This window comes from Manis javanica, chromosome 5 (assembly GCF_040802235.1).
Source record: "Manis javanica isolate MJ-LG chromosome 5, MJ_LKY, whole genome shotgun sequence".
Taxonomy (NCBI): domain Eukaryota; kingdom Metazoa; phylum Chordata; class Mammalia; order Pholidota; family Manidae; genus Manis; species Manis javanica.
Genome location: NC_133160.1, coordinates 43690844 through 43708338, shown reverse-complemented (window position 1 = coordinate 43708338; position 17495 = coordinate 43690844). Strand labels below are relative to the sequence as shown.

General features: G+C 42.1%; 1 protein-coding gene across 3 annotated transcripts in view; it reads right to left on the bottom strand.

Moving 5' to 3' along the window:
* SCP2D1 (SCP2 sterol binding domain containing 1) overlaps positions 1 to 17495 on the bottom strand; it is a 104471-nt gene that overhangs the window by 67410 nt on the left and 19566 nt on the right. The window contains exon 3 of one of the 3 annotated variants that reach the window (XM_073238098.1): positions 13697 to 13970. The exons of the other annotated variants lie outside the window; for them this stretch is intronic. The gene's annotated coding sequence lies outside the window, so the exon portion shown is untranslated. Of the gene's footprint in view, positions 1 to 13696; positions 13971 to 17495 lie in introns of those variants that run through there. 3 annotated transcript variants of the gene reach the window in all.

Sequence of the window (17495 nt, the reverse complement as noted above, 5' to 3'; positions counted from 1 at the left end):
GACATATGCACCCATATGTTTATCACAGCACTATTTACAATAGCCAAGATATGGAAGCAATGTAAGTGTCCATCAGTAGATGGATGAATAAAGAAGAGGTGGTACATATACACAATGGAATATCATTCAGCCATAAGAAAGAAACAAATCCTACCATTTGCAACAACATGAATGAAATTTGAGGGCATTATGCTAATAAGTCATACAGAGAAAGATGAACATTGTATGGTCTCACTTATATGTGGAACCTAAAAAAATCAAATTCATAGAAAGACAATAAATAAGTGGTTGCCAGAGACAAGTGGGATAAGGTAGGCAAAATGGGTGAAGGTGGTCAAAAGGTAAAAACTTCCAGTTATAAGATATAAATAAGTCCTGGGGAGTAATGTATAGCATGGTTACTACAGTTAACAATATGTATTGTGTACTTGGAAGTTGCTAAGAGTAGATCTTAAAAGTTCTATTACAAGAAAAAAAAATTAGAACCATGTGAAGTGATGGATGTTAACTATTAACTAGATTTACTGTGATGGTCATTCTGCAGTATACACAAATATCAGATCATTATGTCAGCACTTAAAATTAATAAATGTTATATGTCAATCATACTTCAATAAGCCTGGAGGAAAATTAGGCCAGGGGAACCCTAACTTTAACAGGTCTTTAGAAATTTCCCTCTTTTATTCTGCAAATTAGAGATAGACATCATACAACCAACTCAGGGTCTTTACTGGAAAGAACTCATGTCAATTTTCATTCTCTAGAGAGAACATTATTCTCCCATTACATAGAGGAGACATTACTAATAATGCTTCAATCTAAGATTGTCCCCAGTCTCAAGGATGACTGGCCATAAGTATGTGGATGTCTGACCGAGAAGGTGAGTGAGATCCCTGTTTTGGCCAAAGCAATGATGGCCTCATTTCTCCAGTAATGGATGTTGGCTATTTAGTACTCAAAAGTTACTTCTATGAATGTCCTCCTCCACAAATTTGAGAAAAATAATTTACTTTGTGAATAAGATCAGCTTCTTCCTTCTTTCTGTTCAGCCAGGGGCACCAATTCCTGTGATAGTCCTGAACAGGGCATGTATTTTAGAGCCAAGACAAGGACTTGGGTGCAGGCGGCTTATTTGGGAGGTGATCCTAGGAAGCCAGGGGGTGAGTGCTGGCAGTGGGATGGGTAAGAAGGGAAAGCCCATAAGAATGCATTTCATTGAGCTCACTACCACTGTGGGCAACTGCAGCCCAGTCTCTCTGGGATGCCTCCAAGGAACCATGTCAAGTACACTTAGGATCTGCCCTCCACTGGCTGAGGGCTGCCCCAGAAGTGTTAACAGCCCCACACCTGTGGTGGCACTGAAGAACAGGTTGAATTACCTCCTGAAAGTCCTGATATGAGGGAAAGTGGGAATGCATGCTCAGGTCCCCTTCAAGACAGGACAGGCCATGCCAGGTGTGAACTAGAGCCAGAGCTGATTTCATGGGCATGAGCCCCGTGCAATTGCACAGGGCCCCATAGTTAGAAGGGCCCCACACTTGGCTTAAGGCTATGCTGCCACCATCTGAACATTCTTAGGAACTTTTGAACAAGAGGCCCGCATTTTCACTTTTCACTGGGCCCTGAAAATTATGTCCCTGGTCCTGCTGGCAGCCTCCAGCTTTAACTCCTCAGGGTCCACCCTGATTATGAAGCCAGGTCCATGTTCTTGGGGCAGTGTCCAGCCAGTGGCTGAGCAAGGCAGTGACAGAAGGAAGGGCCTAGACATTTCCATCCACATGGACTCCTCTACTGAGCAGTCTTGGCTGGAAGAGGCTTTGCCCTGCCCACACTGGGGTCTGACAGCTCCTCCACCCTATCCTGCTTCCTCCCATTCCCTTTCTCAGCTGTAACTCCCTGCTGAGCCTTCTGCACTCCTAACTCTGACTCAGCACCTGCTTCCCAGAGTATGCAATCTGCCTCCACAGGTAAAGACACAGGTGTGATGTGAGGCAACAAGAACACCACACCAGTCCCTTCCCCTACCGTCCAGCCTTATGACACAACCACCCCACCTCCCAGCAGGAGGGTTAGAAATTTGTGGTGGAATTGTAAGCCTGGACTGTGTCCTACCAGGAGAGGCCCCAATATCTGAATGCCTACCTACCTTCACGTAATCTTTACCACACTGCTTGGACCAGGCAACTGGGCTTTTGCCTCTGTTTCCCATTTGGCAATTTAGTTCTATTGAGACAAGGGTTGTGTCTTGTACGCCAGCTCTCTGAGCTGGGATCCTGACTAATTCTTGCCAAACTCCCACCCTGTGCTATATAGAGAGATCAGTGAAAATCATTAAGGACACAGTGCAGTAGACTTGGACACTTGGAAAACCCACAGTCCAACACTTTTGTGCACACAACACCCCAAATACCACAGATATGTCAGTGTTATCTATTATTTCTCATCTAGCATTTCTCCTGTCTAGCTAAGAACTTTCACCTTTTCCCTACTACATGACCAGCACTAGTTGATTGCTGTTTCTTGAGTCATTTTCCATAGAAACATTAAATTTATGTCTTTCCACCCGAATTACACTGTGGGTAACAAGGCAAAATTATGTTATTACACATCATGGGGTGAGTAAATCCACAGATGTGCCAACACTACCAATTTACATAAGCAAGGAATATAAGTTCCCTCTCCACATCTAGCTAGGCCCAGCAATAGATCTAATTAATATATGTATGCACACACCAAATGCCCCTCTATTTGCAAATATGTCCAGATGCCATCGGATTCTTCGTATATGTAGAAGACTCTGCTGTTGTCCAATCCAGAGCTCCCCAGATAACCTCTTGCCTTTACCTTCCTGTTGTACACTGGCAGTATCCCACCTGAAGCACCTTACCTTTCAGATTCTAGGCCTGAGAGCTTTCTCTAGCACTAGGGGAGTGTGCTCAGACTGCACACAGGGGGATCCAGAGTCCTGAGGGATCCAAGTCACCAAGCAACTTTAACCAATAAGAGGACAGAGTTGATGGATGATCACTCCAGCCTCCCTATCCCTCAACCTCTCAATGGGACAATTCTGTAGCACAATTTATCCAGTGGCTCTCAAACTTCAGTGTGCATAAGAATCACCTGGCAGGCTGGAATAACATGGATTCTTGAGACCCATCACCAGAATTTCTACTCAGTAGGTCTGGGGAGGGTAGTAGAGAAACTGCATTTCTAGCAATCTCCTAGGTGATGCCCATGCTGCTGGTCCAGGGCCCGCACTTTGAGAAGCATTCTTCAGGGGTCTCTGGTGGAATGGAGCCCCCCTTGCCTGCTGAGGCAGTCCTGCTCATTAGCATACAATTTACCGTCTTCTCCCTTTTTCCAATCTCATATTCCCCACTCCTTCATTTGGTCTTCCTTGAAATCCTCCCCCAGGGCTCATGTCCTTTCCTTGGAGTGTATATTTTTGGTAAGTTGCAAGCAGTATGCTATGGTTTGTTATAATCTTTCAATTAAAAAAAAAAAACTACTAGCGTGGGATTCCTGAAAGAGACCCTGATCCCCCGCTCCAAATATTGAAAACTACTGATTAAGATAAAGCTTTCATTTCACAAATGGTCCATAGAGGTTTGGGGTCTAAATAAGTGAGATTCAGACTAGAATCCATATCTCCTAGACTGTCCATCTCTTGCCCTGCCTACTTAGGAAGTGGTATTTTCCTGATGCCATATGTTGAATCACGACCATGAGTCCACCTACATGATCAAAAAGGTCATGTGCGTGATTCTGGTGGAAGCATGGAACAAGACGGAGGGAGAGTACCCACTCAGTCATCCTCTGTCAGCTTTCCCAGGAAAGCTCCAAATGGGGTCTTATTTTCAAGGCCTTGGGGGCTTTCTTCCTGGCCATAACATCTCCTGTTTTTTTTACTTGAGATATAATATATATATATGACATTATATTAGCTTCAAGTGTACTATGCAATGATTCAATATGTGTATATACTGCAAAATGATCATCACAGTAAGTCTAACTAACATATATCACTACCTGTAGTTATATATTTTTTTCTTGTGATGAGAACTTTTAAGATCTGCTCTCTTAGGGACTTTCAAATATACAAGAGAGTATTGTTAACTATTATCACATGCTATACATTACATCCCCAGGACTTAGTTATCTTGTAACTGGAAATTGTACCTTTTGACCTTCTTCACCCATTTCATCCACTCCCCACCTCCCCCCTCTGGCAACCACTAATCTGTTCTCTATACGTATGAGTTAGTTTTTTTTAAAGTTCCCACATGAAAGTGAGATCATGTAGTATTTGTCTTTCTTTTTCTGACTTGTTTCACTTAGCATAATGCCCTCAACATCTACCCATGTTATCACAAAATGCCAACATTTGCTTCTTTTTATGGGTAATATTCCATTGTGTATATATGCTACATTCTTTTTACCTACTGGTCAGTGAACACTTCAATTGTTTCCATGTCTTGGCTATTTATGTGTAACTGCGCAATGGACATGGGGGTGCAGGCAACTCTTTAAGATAGTAACTATTTCACTTCCTTTGGATATATACTCAGAAGTGGAATCACTGGATCATATGGTATTTCTATTTTTAATCTTTCAGGACCTCCATACTGTTTTCCACAGTGGCTGCCCACTTCCTACCTTTATCTTTATCTGGGAAGGATCTGGGCTTTCTCTGCTCTCCCTGAACCTGTAGATCCTCCAGGTCCTCCCCATCAAGGAAGCAGACCTACACTGTCCCTCCTTGGCCAACCCCAAAGCCTGCTTCTGTGCACCTGACAGAATCAGTGGGGTAGAAGGGCCCAGTCATGCTGTCCTCCAGTCTGCTGGCTGTAGAGTAAGCAAAGACAGTTGTAAAATTCCCTCTGACACAGTTTACACAAAACCTCTTATATATCTGCAGACAGTGGAACAACTGGCAAAATGCAAGAAACACTGGTGCTCTAAAGCTGGGGGAGAAAGTCAATCAGCCAGTACCTCTGAAATACCCCACCAGCTGTGTTCTTGGTGAAGCAGCAAGTCTCCCCCAGTAGCTCAGAGTGCCTCCATCTGGCTGCTTCCCTTGGGCTGCCTTCTATGACACTGTGCCCTGTTTTCCACTGCTGTCTCCATTATCTATAACTCATATGATATTTGGGAGTTTGTTTTTCATAAACATCCTTCTGACATGTTACCCCATGATGCCATATGCTTGTGTACATGTCCTCTACCTCCATCAATATGTCCTCTGGCTTTTCAAGTGCTCAGTCTTTTAGGAGCTGCCAAGAAGGGCTATCCTGGGGCCCTCCTGCATCCAGTTTCCCCCTCATAAGTGAGAAAATTCATTGTCAAGTTCAAAGACATCATCATTGTCTTGACAGAAATAGTTTATTTGGAGTGACTAGCCTTGACTCAATGTAGAGTTTATTTTCCAAAAGGCTGATCAAGTGATTTTGTGGTAGGCTAGTCCATATCCTAATTGCTGGAACCTGTGGCTGTTACCTTACATGGCAAAAGGGATTTAGCAGATGTGATTAAGGACCTTGAAATGGAGTTTATCCTGGACTATTTGGGTGGACAGAGATGGAATCATAATGGTCCTTAGAAGAGGCCTTAGAGTCTGAGACAGAAAAGGTGATGTGATTATGAAAGCAGAGGTGGGAGTGATGCACTCTGCAGATAGAAGGAGGGGACACAAGCCAAGGAACACAGGCACCACTAGAAGCTGAAAGGCAAGGAAACAGATTCTCCCTTCAGAGTGTCCAGAAGTCACCATCATTGCTGACACCTTGACTTTAGCCTAGTGAAACAGTTTCAGGCTTCTGACCTCCAGAACTTTAATTAATATGTGCTGTTGCAATGATTTATCACAGCAGACCATATGAGACTAATAACCCTCTGTTCTTCATGGAGCCATTAGTTCTTCATATAGTGCTCACTTTCCAACCTTACCCTTTGAAGCAACACATAAACCCTGAATAGTGTATCTTGGGGCAGCAAAGCTAACTTCTAGATCAATTTCCTCTACCTGGCCAATTGGCATTAAAAGTCTTGTCCTACATATTCTCACTCAATCAGGAAGGTGTTTTATAACTGCCAGTGAAGTGGATGACTTACATTCAAAGCAGGGACCTGTTCCCACCACTTACTTCTTTTTCATTCATTTACACTACAATCAAGTGAAAGCAGAAGGAATACAATGACACTCCCAATAAAGTGAAGCAGCAGGGGCACAATGCCACACACACACAGCAACTGATAGTAACATTTCTGCAGACAAACCCAAATAATCACATTGCTTCTCAAACCTGCAGAAGATTCTGGCAGTGTTCAAATTCCCCTCAATAGCCAATCCAAAAATGAGAGTTGCTGTGGCCAGGATTCTCACCTCGCCCTGTTTGACTAGCTCACTGCACACCTGTGGGAAATACACTGCTACTGACTCTATATAAGGAGCTCCACCCAGTGCTCTGGGAGACACGGTGGCACTGCTGCAAGGCTGCAGGAGAGAAGAGCAGAGGCTGGAGTGGTGGCAGCGCCGAGGACAGAGGTCCAGAGGATGGCTGTGTGGGCAGAGGGGCCTAGAGAGAGAGACTAGCTTGCTGCATGCAGACTCACTCTGAATGAATGGGATTTTAGTGATTGACTTGCCACCATAGAAATAAAGTTGGATATGACCCTTTCATCCCCACCAAAAAAAAGCCAATCCAGTCTCTGGATGTGGGGCCCCTGTGCTCTGGTGCTGAAAAACGAGAAACAGGAGGCGGGGAAATCTTTATGGGTATCACCTCTTTCTAAAAAACCAATAGGATCATCCTTTACCTAAAAAATGAGGCCATTCTTGTCCTAGGACATCAATTACTATACTCAGTATTAGCAGAATCCAGAAGTACATAAATTAGTTCATCCAAATGCCTGTCAATCTCTTATGTAACTAACCACTGGCCAACATTCTGTCTGAAGGGATGTTTTCAAGCATCTTTCTTTTTAAGCAAGATTCTTTTCTCTAGGGAATAACATATAGCCTAATGCACATATGTTGATTCATCTTCAATTCTCTCCTGCTTCTACTCCCTCTCTGGGAAGAGAGAAATACTTATTTTCAAAGGTTCTGGCCAGTCAGCTTTTGCTCACCCAGAATCTGAGCTCCAGTAACGTGAGCTACTGATACACCACTGCCACTGCATGGATGAGACAGCAGTCCTTAACTAGCAAAGGAAGGGGAGCCTGTGCCCTGCAGGTAGGGCAACAAAACATTCCAATTTGCCTGGGACATTTCCCAGTTTATGCCTATAGTCCTTGCATAATTCTTCATGGTGCTCCTTTCACTCTCAAAAGTGTCCTGGATGGGTGATAAATTTATAGTTATCCCACCTACAGTTGTTCTCTGAGGTCTTGATCTAGCAGAATGGCCTGGAGAAGTAACATGCTATTAATCAATAGCTGGGTTTTCACCTGGGCCCACCTCCAAAGAGATGCTCCAGTGCAATGGAGCACAGAATGTATTTTGACTCAGTCTCTCAAGATGCCAAAATGGGAGGCAACTTTTTCCTGATGCTCTTTCAGGAGGTTTGGAACTGTGACCCTTTCAAAGCACTCAAATGCCATTTCTGAAAAATAAAGTTACCCTTACCCTACAGCATATTCCCAAATAAATTCCAGCTGCCTTCAAGAGTTAGATATAAGAGAAAACACCACAATAGTAGAGATCCATATGATCTTGGTTAGGGAAGTTTTATTTGTGCATTGAAAGAAGGCACTATGAAGGAAGAGATAAACTTGATTACATCTTGTTTAAGCTTTTCTGAATAGTTAAAACACACTTACATGCACAAAACTAAAAGTAAAATTCAATCCAGGTAAAAAAGATGTGCAACATAGAGGAGAGACAATTGGTTGATAGTTTTCATATGTGAAGATAATTGAACTAACAAGATTTTCCTAGTAATTGGTGTTGCCAATTAGGTGTAGTTAACAGTATAAAAATAACAGTGAGTACATATATTAAGCCTTTAAAAATCAGTTTTACCCCCCACTCCCCACCAAATAGGGCAAATAACTTAAAATAACCAATTCACAAAAGAAGAAATACAAATATCAGACTGAGCATATTCTCTCAGTCTAGTAACAGCCTCACACCTTTGCATACACACTGATTCCTCATTTGAGTGCCTTGAGTATAGCAAAGATGGCTGACCCAGTGCAAGTCAGAGAAAGAGCCAAGAAGCCAGGCCTCACCTCAAAATTACTATTAGCATGTGAGAAATTCTCTTTTGAGGAACTAGTTCTAACTTTGAAAAGTCATTAAGTTCAGGACTCTCCAAATACAGAAATGCTTCAAAAAGAGAATTCCTCACTGCCTGCCTCCATCCCACTTCTTTCTGTGGTGACCATGGCTGCAGACCGCCTCATTATGCCCTCTCCCTCCTTCTTGGGGTTGAGGTTAAAACAAGTTTACTAGTTCACAGTCTAACAGCCAATACCGTTACACTAGCCCACGTCCTTCCCCTGCCCTTGATGTGGATTCCAAGAGTAGTCAGGGTGACTGGGAGAGGGTGTGCAGGCCAGTGGGGAGTCAGTCTGGGTTTGCATCATCATCCTTCCATTAAGAAACATATGGGTCTGGGCTGCCCAGAGCGCAGGGGGACTGGTGCACCTGCAAGCTCACCAGCCCTGTGGTAGGGAGGGTGGTGACAGGAAGCCAGAGGCAAGTGTTTGATAAACAAAATCAGCTTGGAAGCCTGTGGGAGAGGAATCTGTGGGGATGGAACAGTGAGACCAGACTCTGGTTTCCGCCAAGGAGTTCTCATTTTCCTCCATTCATCTCTTGCCATTGTTCTTGATTATGGTTTTTGCTCCCATCCATCCTACATCCTTACATTAATCTTCCCAATTTGGGGCAATTTTATCATATTGTGTTTGCTAATTTCCCATTTACAACAACATGGGCACAGGTTCCCAAAGCTTCCCGGATGGCTCAGAAACTAGCTGAACAGTAAAGATATGGGAATTCTTTGTTTCTGGAGTCTGCCTTTTGTGAAAGAGTACCAGCTTTGAAATACAGACATACCAGAAGCTGGAGAGCAGCTGCTTCAATAGAAAAAGCAACAGAAGAGTCAGGAAAGGGGATGCAGTGTCGAGGGAGTGGTGCCAAATAAACTACTAATTCTGGCCCTTGGCTCAGTGATAGACACTGAGGGCTGAAGTAACTGGTTTGCTACTTTCCTCTTCCCCTTAGAAAGCTCAGTAACAAAGGAGTTTTTCCATGTCTCTTTCTAATGAGACATCAGATTAGTTAGTGATGGGAGACTGTGAACAGCCTGATGTGACCAAAATGGTGACCCACCCACTATGCCCTTGGAAGACATTGGTGGGCCTCCCAAAGGCCAGTGTAGCAATTAGCTACAGCTCTGTAACACATTTCTCTAAAACAATAACAACATATTTAGCTCCCAGTCATGTGAGTCATAAATTTAGGCCAGGCTCAGCTGGGTGGTTCTTCTAGTCCCAATTGAATGCCTTCACGTATCTGCAGCCATTGCAAAGCAGCTTTACTGATCCTGTGTGGCTTTCTCACATTTGTGGGCCTCTGCTGTGACAACTTGGCTCGGGGGCGTTAGGCCTCTCATCACCCAGTAGGTTAGCCCTGGCTTCTTACACAGCTGGGGTGGAAAGATGAAGCATGCAGGGCCTCTTGAGGCACAGGTCCAGAACTGGCCCACAATCTCCTCCACTTCACTTATTGGCCAAGCAAGTCAAACAGCCAGATTTAAGGGATACGGAAATCTAAGACTCCCCTCTGGATGGAAAGAGCTGCAAAGTCATATTGCAAGAGTGATGAATATGGTAAGAAATTGACAAGTGTGCCCCTTTTTACAGTACTGGCAACTCTCCACAGCTTGCCAGAGAGATCCTTGGCTCAGTTATGATACAGTCCAGTATTGACTCAAGATAGCCTTCATGCAAAAGTTTTGGTCAGAGAATAGCCCCTCCACATAGGCTTAAATTCAAGGTACTCCTTTATTATGAAACCCATGTGACAGCTTTTTCACTTAGGAATTCAGTGACTCCAATCCAAAATTTCCCAAACATTAGCCCCAGTCACTTCTACTGGGTTATAATCAAGAGGTGAATGAAAGCACTCTGGTTGAACGATAGCTGTCTTATTGGTAACTGACAACAGACCAATGTGGAGAGAATAGGTTTCCTTCTCTCAGAGCCAGAGAAAGATTAAAACCCACTGTGATGGCTTATTTTATGTGTCAACTTGGTTGAGCTATAGTGCCCAGATATATGGTCAAACTTTCTAGATGTTTCTTTTAATGCTTTTGGATAAACTGATGCACTTTGAGTAAAGTAGATTGTTCTGTATAATGTAGGCAGCCCCATCCAATCAGTTGAAAGCCCGAATAGAACAAAAGACTGACTTCTGCCAAGCAGAGGGAATGTTGCCAGCAGATGGTCTTCAGACCTGAACTGCAACATCAGCTCTTCCACAAGTCTCCAACTTGCTGGCCCACCCTGCAGATTTTGGACTTAACAGCCTCCATAATCATGTGAGCCAATTCCTTAAAATCAATCAATCAATCTCTTTCCTTCTGTCTCACACTGTATGCACACACACACACACACACCTATATACATACACACATCATATTGATTTTGTTTACTGGGAGAACCCTAAAGTAATAAACCCATATTTTTGGTGCCTGGCTTATATACTTATTTAAACTGGATGTTGGTAGGTGATCTATGCCTCTCAAGGAGCTGGTAAAACTTTGCCCAGCTTCAATCTCCATGCCCATGTGAGATTCCAAACTCTCCCTATGGCCTCTCTTCATCTACAGTTTTCTTCCAAGTGCTTCTTTCCCCCTCACAATGTCTTGTAATTCAGAAATTAGCACAGATCTTAACTGGTTTCCACTTTAAAAAAAATCATTTGTCTCAAACATTTCATAGTTTATTGGCTTTACTAAAGTTTTGAGAGGGTAAAAAGATTTCTGTATTACTCAGCTATTGCCACAATGTGCTGTGTAATGACCAATCCCAAACACACTGGAATACAACAAAAAGAATTTATTCCCTGATCACATACTAATGAACAGGCTGCAGTTTGGCTGATCAAGTGTAGACTTGCTTGGCACAAGCTGTGGGTTGGGTCCAGGTCTGCTCCAAGTGTCCCTCATTGCTCTTGGTCCTGCAAATGCCCAAGGCTCTCTCTAGAGCTTCAAGAAAAGGCTTCCCCTTCATCTCAGCAGAACAGTTTCTCTTTCATTCAGACATGTAACATTGTTTCCTTCTCCAAAGCTCAGAGTATCTCCTCAATAAAGTGGGTCTCTCCTTACACATTTCCAGGAAGCTTGCTAAGAAATTAAATTTGTCCAAACAGTGTGTATAGAATAGGCAGAGACCCTCAGTGTATGAGGTTGCTTCTAAGCTGTCCACCAGAAAACTCGAAAATGAAAAATAAGCATCACCTTTCCACCCTCCCAGCCCTTTCTCAGGCAAGCTCCAAAGTCAGGGAAATGAATATTGAATCTCCAGGCTCCCAAATCATTAAAAATAAAGAATAAAGTTCCCCTGAGGAACTGCCTGAGTTTTTTTCTGAATGAACCTCTGTCCAAAAGTCAAAACTTCTTTAATAGGGATCTCAGGGGTGGCCCTTTAACAGAGCAGCAATGAAGAACAAAGCATCCATCTGTCAGGGGTAAAGCATATCCCCAGGCAAACGGGGGAAATCAAACCGAAAATTAAGCCTTTGCTCTTCCTTCTCTCATGGGCTCTATTCTCGTCAGTGTAGACCCATGGCTCACCCAACAAGGAGGGTAAGCATGGCAAAGGCTAGACATGCAATCAGAAGGCAGCCTCAAGGCCCTCCCTCCCCACCAGAGCTACTTTGATGCTGGATCATTTCATGTTGAGTTAATAAACATACCCACAGCCCTCCTGAGTCTGAAAGCTGACACAACTTTTTCAATTTGCTCCAGAAAAATACACTGAGTTGTGTTACTCAGTTTACTTTAGAAGAATGTGGGGAGTGAAGCAATGTAATCAGTTTACTTACAATATTTTCTAAAGATGGAGAAAAATGTTCAGACACAGGCTATAATCTGTGACAAGGCAGCATACTTCTGGAAAGCCAGGGTCCTGGGTGCCAGCAGAGCCAATCTGCAGGTAGCTGTGGGAGCATGGGATAGCACTGATTCTGAGATGAACTTGTTTTCCCATCCTAACAGCCATGAAGTTGGGATGCATCTTATTATCAAAGGTTCCTTAAAACTACCTCCTCTAGAAAGCAGTAATATAGTAGCCATGGCCTGTACATGTTCTAATATCAAAAGTATGAGCATCAGAACTTACAGAGAGGCTACAGTCCAAGTGGAGGCTCTGATTTGGGTGGCATAGGAGGAAAGTGGAATGTGGTCAGCAGCCCTCCCAAAGTGGGAACCAAAAGCAGGCTAGCTTTCCAGAACTGCAAAACCAGCTTAAGGACCTAAAGCCAATGACTTTAGTTCTTGTATAGATTATACTAAGAATTGCTCCACAAACAAGGCTATTGATAGCAGTGAGGATGATATTGTTGGGGGGAGAGAAGGAGTCAAAAGTGAATCAGAATAATCAAACTCACTATCAAAAGATTTAGATTACATTAACCAATTTGTTTTTGCTTTGTATTTTTTTTATGTTCACCCAAGGAATATATAAGATCTTCATGTAATTAAATACAAAAGACCTCTTTCAATAAGTTAAAAATAAATTATAAATGATAAGAAAGTGGGAAAGCAGTATGGAGGCTCTTCAAAACACTAAAAATAGAAATACCTCATGACTCAGCAATTCTACTTCTAGGAATTTACCCAAAGAAAATACAATCACCAATTTGAAAAGATATATGTACCCCTATGTTTACTGCTTCATTATTTACAATAGCCAAGATATGGAAGCAACCTAAGTGTGCATCAATAGACGAATGGTAAAAAAGAGATGGTATATATATGCAATGGAATACTACTCAGCCATAAAAAAGAATGAAACCTTGCCATTTGTGACAACATGCATATACCTAGAGGGTATTATATAATTGAAGTAAGTGAAGTAAGACAGAGAAAGACAAATACCATATGATCTCACTTACATATGGAATCAAAACAAAACAAATGAACAAAACAGAAATGGAGTCATAGACACAGAGAACTGACTGATGGCTACCATGCAGGAAGGTTTGGGGTGGGTAGATGAAATAGGTGAATGGAATAAAGAGGCACAGAATCTCAATTATAATATAAATTAGTCATGGTGATGAAAGTACAGCATAGGGAATATAGTCAATAATACTACTGCAATATCTTTCTATGTTGACAGTAACTACACTAGTTGGGGTGAGCATTTAATAATATAGATAACTGTCAAATCACTATGTTGTACATTTGAAACCAATATAATAATATATATCAACTATACTTCAATAGTAGATAGATAGGTAGATGGATAGATGATGACAGATAGATGATATAGATACATACATACATATATACATACATACATATATACTTACATACATATAGATAGATGATAGATAGATGATAGATAGATAGATAGATAGATAGATAGATAGATAGATAGATAGATAGATAGGAAGATAAGGAGATAGCAGAATGCCATAGTTTTAATTGTAATTTTTTTTCTTCCTTTGTGAGAACCGTATAAAGGGGTACTTTGGGATTAGGTTGGGTTGTACTGAGCTTTAACAAATCCCAGATCTAATCTCTTACTCCAATCTCAATGCCCAAAAATGGCCCAGAGACAGGCAGAATTATGAGCTACACTGAGCCTGCAATGCAGGTCCCCACATTCACTTTTTGGCACTTTCCTCTCCCTTCCTTCTTAAATGAAAAATGTCTTCCCTCAAATGTCAAGTGCCATTGGATTTCTGGTCCAGATTAATTCTTAGGAAAAGTCTTGTTCTTTTCTTCTCCCTGGGGAACAAATGACATAGAAAGTTCAAGAGAACATTCCTTCCAGGGTACTTGCATTTTGGCAGTGGGACAGGAAAGAGCCTCTAAGGATGGGATTCAGGCATTGGCAATGAGAAGGGAAGGATGTGAGGAGGGAAGGGAATGAGTTCTTGCTGAGCACCCCTTGAAGTCTGGTGGACTGAAGGAGAGGTCAGAATAGCCAATAAAGGCCCACAGGCACTGTGGGCAACTGAAGGGGAATACATTTAAATTTAAAAAAGAAACTTCCTTCTTGCCTTCAGGTTCCAAGTAAATGTTCTCAGTGTTTCAGATAATGTTAAATTATCTGCATGCTGAGAAGAAAGGCAGATAGGAAGCAAATTTGGAAATGACCCACCAACAGTAGACTGGGTAAACTGTGGTACATTCATAAAATGAAATAGGTGCAGCAAAGGGGACAAATAAGCCAAAGCATGGACAAGAAACTCACAAACTGCACCAACAGCACAAGGAGCCAAAGAACCCAGACACAAAAGCACAAAGGGTATGATTTTGCTTATACATAAAGCAAAAACTGGGAAACCTGACAATGTTATTTTAAGTTGGGATTATGGTTTCCCTTGGTGGGGAGACCAGGTGGGGACTAGGAGGAGGTACAAGGGGGAAAAGAGGATAATATTCTGGATGCTGACAATAGTCTGTTTCTTGATTTGGAGGTTGGTTAAACAGATATGTTTAGTTTACAAAAATTCATTGGGAACATCCTAGGCTTAAAGATGGTGGCATGAGAAGTGAGACAGAAACCTCCTACAAAGATACATATAATATGAAAATAAAGCAAATACAATGAATCCTGAAAGAGCAACTGGAAATAAGACCGAGACAGACTGTCCACAACTGGGGAAAAGGGTCAAGTAGCAAAGCCACAATCTGGCGGGACTCAAACCCTCTCCCAACAACCAGCTCACTGGAGGGATGAAGAAAAACAGAGCAGGGAGGGGGTAGAAGCCTAGGACTGCTGAACACCCAGCCCTGGAGATCTGCTTCATGAGAACGAACCCACATTATATGGTGCTCTGGAGAATAGTAGGGTTAGAAAGCAAAGATAGGTGGAATACTCGGAGAGGCTGAGATTTCAGCCACTTGTGAAAAACATATATCCACTACTGGCAACTCTGGGACAAAAGAAAGGCAGGCACTTTGAAAGACTCCTCAACAGTGAGAGGGACAAGTAAAGGGACAAGGATTACACAGAGCTTGCTGCTCAGGAGAAAAGACAGGTGGACAAAATCATCCAGCACACTAGCCCAGGAGGTTGGAAACTTACAGGAGCTTCAGGTGCTCCATCACCATGGCTGGCAATGTGCACCCATGGCCCCCACTGCCATAAGCAGCATGCCACTCCTTCCACCCAGCAGGCACCAGTTTGTAAACCTGCTGCCCCCACCATTGCAACAGGCCACCCTGAAGGTGGCTCCACCTATGGCAGCTACAGGGGCATAACACAGAGGCTCCTCCCTGCATGCTCAGCACACTGGCCCTGGCAGTGGAGGCAGGCACTGCAGCCAGGAAGCAGAAAAGAGCTCTTTCCTCAGGACAACCACCAGAGTCATGTACTCACAGCCCCTGCCATCACTCCAGGTGCTGGACAGCTTCAGAGAGTAGAGCTTCTGCACTAGAGGGTGCCACCTACACAAAGTTATTATTCCATAGTAATTATATAAATATGAAACGATGAAAGAACCTGGTACAAACCAAAAGCCCACAAACACCAGAAAGAGGGCTAAGTGAAATTGAAATAACAAACTTCCTGATAAAGATTTCAAAATAAAAATCATAAACATGTTCATGGAGCTACAGAGAAATACTCAAGACTTCAAGGAAGCCTTCAAGATTTCAAGGAAGAGATAGAAACTTTGAAAAATACAGTATGTGAAATAAAACATACAATGGATTTACAAGCAGATTAGATGAGGTAGAGGAGATGGCAAATGAAGTAGAAATTAGAGAACAGGAATACAAAGAAGCTGAGGCACAGAGAGAAAGAATGATCTCTAGGAATGAGAGAATATTAAGAGAACTATGTGACCAATCCAAATGGAACAATATTCACATTATAGGGGTACCAGAAGAAGAGAAATAAAAATGAGTAGAAAGACTCTTTAAGAAAAAAACTAAAAACTTCCTCAATCTGGGGAAGGAAATAGTCTCTCAGGCCATGGAGGTACACAGATCTTCCAACACAAGGAACACAAGGAAGACAACACCAAGACATATAATAATTAAAACGGCAAAGATCAAAGACAAGGACAGAGTATTAAAAGCAGCCAGGGAGAGAAAAAAGATCACATAAAAGGAAAACCCATCAGGCTATCATCAGACTTCTCAGCAGAAACCATACAGGCCAGAAGGAAGTGGCATGACATATCTAATGCAACAAAACAGAAGGACTTCCAACCAAGAATACTCTACTCGGTAAGACTATCATTTAAATTTGAAGCTGGGATTAAACAATTTCCAGATAAGCAAAAGTTGAGGGAATTTACCTCCTACATACCACCTCTACAGTGTATTTTGGAGGGCCTTCTATAGATGGAAGTGCTCCTAAGGATGAATAGCTGTCATCAGAGAAAAGAAAACCACAGAAAAGGAAGCAGACCAATTAATTACTAAGCAAATGCAAAATTAAATCTGCTACCCACAAAGTCTGTCAAGAGAGACAGAAAGAGTACAGAATATGACATGTAATACATAAAGAGTGGAGGAGAAAGAAAAATATGGGAGAAAAAAAGAACCTTTAGATTGTGTTTGAAATAGCATAACAAGTGAGTTAGGTTAGACTGTTAGATAGTAAAGAAGCTGCCCTTGAAACTTCAGTAACCACGGATATAAAGCCTGCAAAGGCAATAAGTACATACCTTTCGATAATCACCCTAAATGTAAATGGACTGAATGCACCAATCAAAAGACATAAAGTTACTGAATGGATAAAAAAGCAAGACCCATCTATATGCTGCCTACAAGAGACTCACTTCAAACCCAAAGACATAAACAGACTAAAAGTGAAGGGATGGAAAGAGATATTTCATGCAACTAATAGGGAGAAAAAAGCAGGAGTTGCAGTACTTGTATCAGACAAAATAGACTTCAAAACAAAGAAAGTAACAAGAGACAAAGAAGGAAATTACATAATGATAAATGGGTCAGTTCATCAAGAGGATATAACCATTATAAATATCTATGCACCCAACATAGGAGCACCTACATATGTGAAACAAGTACTAACAGAACTAAAGGGGAAAATAGAAGGCAAATGCATTCATTTTAGGAGACTTCAACACACAACTCACTCCAAAGGACAGACCAACTAGACAGAAAATAATTAAGGAGACAGAGACACTGAACAACAAATTAGAACAGATGGACCTAACATCTACAGAACACTTCCCCCATAAGAAGCAGGTTACACATTCTTCTCAAGTGCACATGGAACATTTTCAAGAATAGATCATATACTAGGCCACAAAAAGAGCCTCAGTCAATTCA